At 27.7% G+C, this 9114-nt stretch overlaps 1 pseudogene; it reads left to right on the plus strand.

Annotated features, from left to right (window-relative positions):
- Positions 1-1032: 1032 nt before the first annotated feature.
- LOC126354502 (NADH-ubiquinone oxidoreductase chain 5-like) lies at positions 1033-2105 on the plus strand (annotated as a pseudogene).
- Positions 2106-9114: the final 7009 nt, after the last annotated feature.

A 9114-nucleotide genomic window follows, 5' to 3' on the forward strand; every position in this document is an offset into this window, starting at 1 on the left:
GTAAGATTTATTTGTTTTCGTCAGGTTGATTTAAAGTCTTTAATTGCATATTCTTCTGTTGCTCATATAAGAATGGTTATTGGTGGATTGATGACAATGAATTGATGAGGTTGTGTAGGTTCTCTTTCTCTAATGGTTGGTCATGGTTTATGTTCTTCTGGTTTATTTTGTTTATCTAATATTATTTATGAACGTTTAGGTAGACGAAGATTATTAATTAACAAGGGTATAATTAATTTGATGCCAAGAATGGCTTTATGATGATTTCTTTTAAGATCATCAAATATGGCTGCTCCTCCTTCTTTAAATTTGGTAGGTGAAATTAGATTATTAAATAGAATTATATCTTGATCATCTTTTAGATTCTTTGCTTTGATTTTTTTATCTTTTTTAGAGCTGTTTATACTTTGTATATATATTCTTATTCTCAGCATGGGAATTATTATTCTGGTGTTTATACTTGTTCTCTTGGTTATTTTCGTGAATATCATCTTTTACTTTTACATTGATTGCCTTTAAATATTCTCTGTTTAAAGGGTGAATATTTCTTTGTTTAGTTTGCTTAAGTATTTTAATTAAAAATATTGTTTTGTGGAATCAATGATATGAAGTTTTTCATCTTAGGCCGTGAATTTATTTTCTATTTGTTCTTTGAGTTTTTTTTCTTTGTTTATTTCGAGAACTATAATTTTTATTTTAGGTATTTATTATTTAATAATTGATTATAGAGTTTTTGTTGAGTGAGAGCTTTTCAATTTAAATGGTTCTATAGTTGTTATAACTTTAATTTTGGATTGAATATCTCTTATTTTTATATCTTTTGTTATATATATTTCTTCTTTGGTTATTTATTATAGAGAGGATTATATATCTGGTGAAAAGAATATAAATCGTTTTATTATTATTGTTTTAATATTTATTCTTTCTATAGGTTTTTTAATTATTAGTCCTAATTTAATTAGAATTTTATTAGGTTGAGATGGTTTAGGTTTAGTTTCTTATTGTTTAGTTATTTATTATCAAAATGTAAAATCTTATAGTGCTGGTATATTAACTGCACTTTCTAATCGTATTGGTGATGTTGCTATTTTAATTTCTATTGCATGAATGTTAAATTTTGGTGGTTGAAATTATATTTATTATTATGATTTTATTTCTAATTCTTTTGAAATAAAGCTCATTACTATATTAATTGTTTTAGCAGCTATAACTAAGAGAGCTCAGATTCCTTTCTCTTCATGACTTCCTGCTGCTATAGCAGCTCCTACTCCTGTTTCTGCTTTAGTTCATTCTTCTACTCTTGTTACTGCTGGTGTTCATTTATTAATTCGTTTTAGACCAATATTGGATACTTATAATTGTGGTTGATTTTTACTTTTAATTGGTCGTATAACTATATTTATGGCTGGATTGGGCGCTAATTTTGAGTTTGATTTAAAGAAGATTATTGCTCTTTCTACTTTAAGACAACTTGGTTTAATAATAAGAATTTTGGCTATAGGTTATCCAAAGCTTGCATTTTTTCATTTATTGGCTCATGCTTTATTTAAGGCATTATTATTTATATGTGCAGGTTCAATAATTCATAATTTGAAGGATTCTCAGGATATTCGTTTTATAGGATCAATTGTTAATTTCATACCTTTAACTTCAATTTGTTTTAATGTTTCTAGTTTATCTTTGTGTGGAATACCTTTTTTAGCGGGATTTTATTCAAAGGATTTAATTCTTGAGATGGTTTGTTTAAGATGAATTAATTGTTTAATTTTTTTTCTTTATTTTTTTTCTACTGGTTTAACTGCTTCTTATTCTTTTCGTTTGTTTTATTATTCAATATCTGGTGATAATAATTTTTATTCTAGATTTTCTTTTGATGATAAGGGTTATTATATTTCATTTGGAATAATTGGTCTATTGTTTGTTGCTGTTTTTGGTGGTAGTCTTTTATCTTGATTAATTTTTCCTATTCCTCATGTGATTGCTTTACCTTATTATTTAAAGTTTTTAACTATTACAGTTGTTATTTTAGGTGCTTATTTAGGTTTTCTTATTTCTAATTTTGATTTTTCTCATAATTTATTTTCTTTAAGTATACTTTCTTTTGTTAGATTTGCTGGTTCTATATGATTTTGTACCTTTTCCTTCAACTAAGTTTATTAGATATATTCCTTTAAAAATAGGTTATTATTCATCTAAGTCATTTGATTATGGTTGAGGTGAATTACTTGGTGGTCAAGGTTTATATAGATTATTTATTTATTTAATTGGTTATATTCAAGGTTGATATGATTCTAATTTCAAGATTTATCTTTTAACTTTTATTTTTTGAATATTTATTTTGGTAATATTGTTTTTCGTTTACTTAAATAGCTTATAATTAGAGCGTGACACTGAAGATGTTAAGGAAGTATTTTTACTTTTAAGTATTTATAAATATAGATATATTATTTTTACAGTGAAAATGTAATGTTTTATTTAAACTATATAAATTTTAGAAATGTTAACGGAGTTTAACCGCTAATATAAAAAGTTAGCAGCTTTCATATTGGCTTTACATTTCCTTAATTGGAACTATTATAGTTCAATTATATTATTAACAGTAATACGCCTCTTTTTGGCTTCAATTAATAAGAATAAGGGTAGTACATACCAATCTTCCAGGTCGAAACTGACTGCAATATTTCGCTTCTTATTCTATTTAAGGTTGATTGATAATATCAATACTTTTTGAATGCAACCCAAATGTTATATTTAACTACAACCCTTTATTCTGCTCATTGTAATGCTCCTTGGTTTCATTCATGGTATAGTCCTCCTAATAGAACTAGAATAAAAAATATTGTTGATACTGTTCAGATTATAATGTCTGAAGTTTTAAAAATAATTACAATTGGTAGAATTAGTGCAATTTCTACATCAAAAATTAAAAAGATTACTGCGATTAGGAAGAATCGTATTGAGAATGGTATTCGTGCTGATCTTTTTGGATCAAACCCACATTCAAATGGTGATCTTTTTTCTCGATCATTAATTAATTTTTTTGATAGTGTTGTTGCCAGGATTATAACAATTATTGGAATAATAAATCTAATGAAAACTCTTGTTGATAGAATTAGAATTGTTTTTCTTGATTTATATCAAGCTTTCTGATTGGAAGTCAAATGTACTATTTATACTAGAAAAACAATTATCTACCTCATCAATAAATAGAGATATATAAGAATAATCATACTACGTCTACGAAGTGTCAGTATCATGCTGCTGCTTCAAATCCAAAGTGATGTCTTGGTGAAAATTGATTTATTGAGTGTCGAAGTAGACATGTTGATAAAAAGATTGTTCCAATAATTACGTGTAAACCATGGAATCCTGTTGCAACAAAGAATGTTGATCCATAAACTGCATCTGCAATGGTAAAAGGTGCTTCTCAATATTCATATGCTTGAAGTATTGTAAAGTATAGTCCTAATAAAACTGTGAAGAATAATCCTTGTAGTGCTTGAGTATGATTAGATTCCATTAAACTATGATGTGCTCATGTTACTGTTACTCCTGATGCTAAAAGAATAGCTGTATTAAGTAATGGAATTTGTATAGGGTTAAAGGGTTGAATTCCTATTGGAGGTCATAGTATTCCTAGTTCAATTGTTGGTGCTAATCTTCTTCTAAAGAATGCTCAAAAAAAAAGAAACGAAAAATAATACCTCTGATGCAATAAATAAAATTATTCCTCATCGTAATCCAATTGATACAAATCCTGTATGTAATCCTTGATATGTTCCTTCTCGTACTACATCTCGTCATCATTGAATTATAGTTAGTAGGGTAATTCCAAATCCAATTATGAATAAGTTAATATTAAATAGGTGGAATCATTTTGCTAGTCCTGATACTAGGACTATTGCTCCAATTGCTCCTGTTAATGGTCAAGGTCTATAGTCTACTAAGTGGAATGGGTGGTTTGAGTGAGTTGTTAACATAGGTTTAATATACTTCTCTAGAATATAGAGTTCTTAGAATTGAGAAAACAAAGGCTTGAATTATTGCTACTGCTGATTCTAGAATTAATAGAAGTATTTGTCCAATAATTAGTAATGAGATTAAGTTTATTGCTATAGATGGTCCTGTGTTTCCTAATAAGGTTAATAATAAGTGTCCTGCAATTATATTTGCTGCCAACCGTACTGCTAATGTACCTGGTCGAATAACATTACTAATTGTTTCAATTAGTACTATAAATGATATTAATGCAGGCGGTGTACCTTGTGGTACAAGGTGTGTAAATATATGATTAGTATGGTTAATTCATCCAAATAATATAAATCTTAGCCATATAGGTAGGGCAATTGCAAATGTTAATGCTAAATGTCTTGTTCTAGTAAAAATATAAGGGAATAATCCTATGAAATTGTTAAATAATATTATAATAAAAATTGAGATGAAAATGAATGTTGTTCCATTAAATGATTTTGGTCCAAGAAGTGTTTTAAATTCATTATGTAAGGTTAAATTTAGTTTATTTCAGATAATGTTAATTCGTGATGGTGTAAGTCAAAATAGTGATGGGATTAATAATAGTCCTAGAAATGTTCTAGTTCAATTTAATGATAAATTAAAGATGTTAGTTGATGGGTCAAATGTTGAGAATAGATTTGTTATCATTTTCTATTTAAGTTTTTTATTTCAATTGTTCCTTTTTCTGCTCTTTTAATAAGGTTAGGTTTAAATGAGAAGAAGTTTATTTGATTAAACAAGATTAATGTAGCTGAAAATATAATGAATAGTGAGAATCATATAAGAGGGGATATTTGAGGGATTTGGATATAATTTCCCCATCAGAAGTAGTCGTTAATTTACTATTATTTGGTTTAAGAGACCATTACTTACTTTCAGTCATCTGATGAATTTCAAGGTGTACTAATTTTTTTTAGTTACTTTAGATTGACACTCTAATGTTATTTATTTTAACTAACTCCTTAAATTATCTTAGATAATCACTTAATAAATAAATTTACTGAAGTTCTTTCAATTACAATTGGTATAAATATGTGGTTTGCTCCACAGATTTCTGAGCATTGTCCAAAGAATAATCCAGGTCGATTTATTGTGAATGTTCCTTGATTTAACCGACCTGGCGTTGCATCAATTTTAACCCCTAATGCAGGAACTGCTCATGAGTGTAGAACATCTGATGCTCTTGTTAATACTCGTACTTCTGTATTTATTGGTAGGATTGTTCGGTTATCTACATCTAGTAGTCGGAATCCATCATTTTCTAGGTCTTGTTCTGGTGTTATATAAGTGTCAAATTCTACGTCTATGAAGTCTGAATATTCATATCTTCAATATCATTGTCGTCCAATGGTTTTAATTGTAATTATTGCATCTACTGAATCATCAAGTAAATATAATAGTCGTAATGATGGAAGGGCAATAAAAATTAATGTAATTGCTGGTAAAGCTGTTCAGATTGTTTCAATTAAATGTCCATGAAGTATATTACGGTTAGTATAGGCAATAAATAATATATAACTTAGGGCATAACCTACAATTACTGTAATTAATAATAATACGACCATAGTATGATCATGAAAGAATGATAATTGCTCCATTAATGGTGAAGCTCCATCTTGAAGAGATAAATTTGATCATGTTGCCATTAATAAATATTTTCTAATAAAAGGTCAAACCTTTATTTGTAGAGCTTAAATCTACTGCACTAATCTGCCATATTAGAATCTAGAGATTAATGGTAATTCTGAGTAACTATGTTCTGCAGGAGGGTTATTTTGTAGTCATTCTGTTGATCTTCTTATGTTAGCTCTAAATATAATTGCTCGGTTTGTAATCATTCTTTCTCATATAATTACAATGAATATAATGATTCCTACAATAGAAATTGTAGACCCAATTCTTGATACTACTTTTCATGATGTATATGCGTCTGGGTAGTCAGAGTATCGTCGAGGTATTCCTGCTAATCCTAGGAAGTGTTGAGGAAAGAATGTTAAATTTACTCCAATGAATATAATTGTAAATTGGATTTTTAATCATGTATTATTTATAGTTAATCCTGTAAATAGTGGATATCATTGAATGACACCTCCTATAATTGCAAATACTGCTCCTATAGATAATACATAATGAAAGTGGGCTACTACATAATATGTATCATGTAATACAATATCAAGTGATGAATTTGCTAATACTAATCCTGTTAATCCACCAATTGTAAATAGGAAAATAAATCCTAGAGCTCATAATAATGGTGGATTGAACTTGAATTTAGTTCCATATAATGTAGCTAATCATCTAAATACCTTAATTCCTGTACGTACAGCAATAATTATTGTTGCTGATGTAAAATATGCTCGTGTGTCAACATCCATTCCTACTGTAAATATATGATGTGCTCATACAATAAATCCTATTAGTCCAATTGATAGTATAGCATAAATTATACCTAATGTTCCAAATGATTCAATTTTTCCTCTTTCTTGACATACAATATGTGAAATAATTCCGAACCCCGGTAGAATTAAAATATAAACTTCTGGGTGTCCAAAGAATCAAAATAGATGTTGATATAGAATTGGGTCACCCCCTCCTGCAGGGTCAAAGAATGATGTATTTAAATTTCGATCTGTTAATAATATAGTAATAGCTCCTGCTAAAACTGGAAGTGAAAGAAGGAGAAGTAATGCTGTAATAGCTACAGATCATACAAATAAAGGTGTTTGATCTAAAGTTATACTTTCTGATCGTATATTAATTGCTGTTGTAATGAAATTCACTGCACCAAGAATAGATGATACACCTGCTAAGTGCAGTGAAAAAATAGCTAGATCGACAGATGCACCCCCGTGTGCAATAGCTCCTGCTAGAGGAGGGTAAACTGTTCATCCTGTACCAGCACCATTATCTACTATAGAAGATGTAAGAAGAAGGGTTAGTGAAGGTGGTAGTAATCAAAAACTTATATTATTTATTCGTGGAAATGCTATATCTGGTGCACCAATTATTAGTGGAACAAGTCAATTACCAAATCCACCAATTGTAATAGGTATTACTATAAAGAAAATTATTACGAATGCGTGAGCTGTAATAATAACATTATAAATCTGGTCATCCCCAATTAGAGATCCGGGTTGGCCAAGTTCAGCACGAATAAGTATTCTTATTGATGTTCCTACTATTCCTGCTCATGCTCCAAATATGAAGTATAAAGTACCAATGTCCTTATGGTTTGTTGAGAATAATCATTTTTGCGGTAAGATGGCTGAACTTTAGGTGGTAGACTGTAAATCTACTTATGAGATGTTTTCTCTCTTATCATATTTAGGTCTTATATTCAATTATGATTCTAGACTGCAATTCTAGAGGTGTAAAATTTTACGAAGGCCTAAAAGATTATTCTTTTAATTATAACTTTGAAGGTTATTAGTTTGATTAACTTAAGTCCTTAGTATAATGAAATTAAGGTTGATGTTGAAATCAATCCTATTGTTGAAATTATTACTGTTATAGGAAGAATGATTCTTGATTTTTGGGACTTTATCTTTATAGATCACGAATTTTCTGTGTATGATATAATTAGAGCTGAGAATCTAATACATATATAGTAGTAGAGTGTAATTGTAGTTAATACAACTATAATAGTTATAATAGTTGTTATATTGTTTTCTATTAATGATTGTATTACAATTCATTTTGGTAAGAATCCAAGGAATGGTGGTAGTCCACCTAAAGATAATAAAGATAAGAATATTATGAATTTAATTTCGGTTTTTATATTTCTGGCTGAATAAATTTGATTTATGAAAAATAAATTTATTTGCTTAAATAATAAAACTATAATTAATCTTAATAGTGAGTAAATAATGAAGTATAGTTCTCAGATGTTTTCTCTGACTGTTAATGATCTAATTATTCAACCTAGATGTCTGATTGATGAATATGCTAAAAGTTGTCGTAAGGATGTTTGATTTAAACCTCCTATTGCCCCAATAATAATTCTTACGATAATAATTGTTCAAATAAAAGTTCTTAATTGAATACAATAAGATAAGACCATTATTGGGGCGATTTTTTGTCATGTTATTAATGTTAAACAATTATTTCATCTTGATGCTCCTATAACTTCTGGAAATCAGAAATGGAAAGGTGCAGCTCCAATCTTTAATAATAGTCTAGATCTAATTATTATTGATGGGATAAATTCTGTTTCCCATCCCATGGGATATTTTATTTGAATCAGCAAAATTGAAAATAATAATATTGTCGATGCTATTGCTTGGACAATAAAATATTTAATTGATGATTCATTTATTATTATATTTTTATTTCTTGTTAGGAGCGGAATAAATGAAAGTAAGTTGATCTCAAGTCCTATTCAAACCCCAAATCAGGAATTTGATGAAATGGACAGGATCGTTCCTATCATTAATGTTGATAGGAAGAGAAGTTTTGTAGAGTTGTTGGTCATTAAAAAGGAGAGGATTGATACCCCTATAAATGGGGTATGAACCCATTAGCTTGTTTAGCTTACCTTTTTACATTAAGGTGTATGATGCACGTTAGATTTTGATACTAAAGGAGGTAGTTTAATTCTGTCTTATGTAATTTTAATGAAGGTAATTTTATTTACTTTATTTACCCTATCAAGGTAACCCTTTAATCAGGCACTTCATTTATTTAATATATAAATCGAAAGTTTTTTTTTGAAATTCTTTTATGTATTATTTTGTTTAATTAGGATTAATTTATCCTGCTCATTTTATTTTTTTATATATATATATAATAAATAATTTATATTAATATATTACATTTAATTGAAATTAAAGTATTATAAGTTCATCTTACCATTATCAATTGATTATTTTAATGCAATTATTTACCTAGGATTATAGCTACTTATGTTTTTAGCTTAAAATAGGTTATTATAATATAATATATATAATAATATGTAATTTAATATTTAATATTATTATAATTGGATATAATAAATAAAATTATTAATTTAAATATAAAATATTATATTTAATATAATAAAATATATTAATTATAATAATATAATTATGTAAATTTTCTATAATTAGATTATTTAACTAATAT

The sequence above is a fragment of the Schistocerca gregaria genome, chromosome 3 (genome assembly GCF_023897955.1).
Source record: "Schistocerca gregaria isolate iqSchGreg1 chromosome 3, iqSchGreg1.2, whole genome shotgun sequence".
Taxonomy (NCBI): domain Eukaryota; kingdom Metazoa; phylum Arthropoda; class Insecta; order Orthoptera; family Acrididae; genus Schistocerca; species Schistocerca gregaria.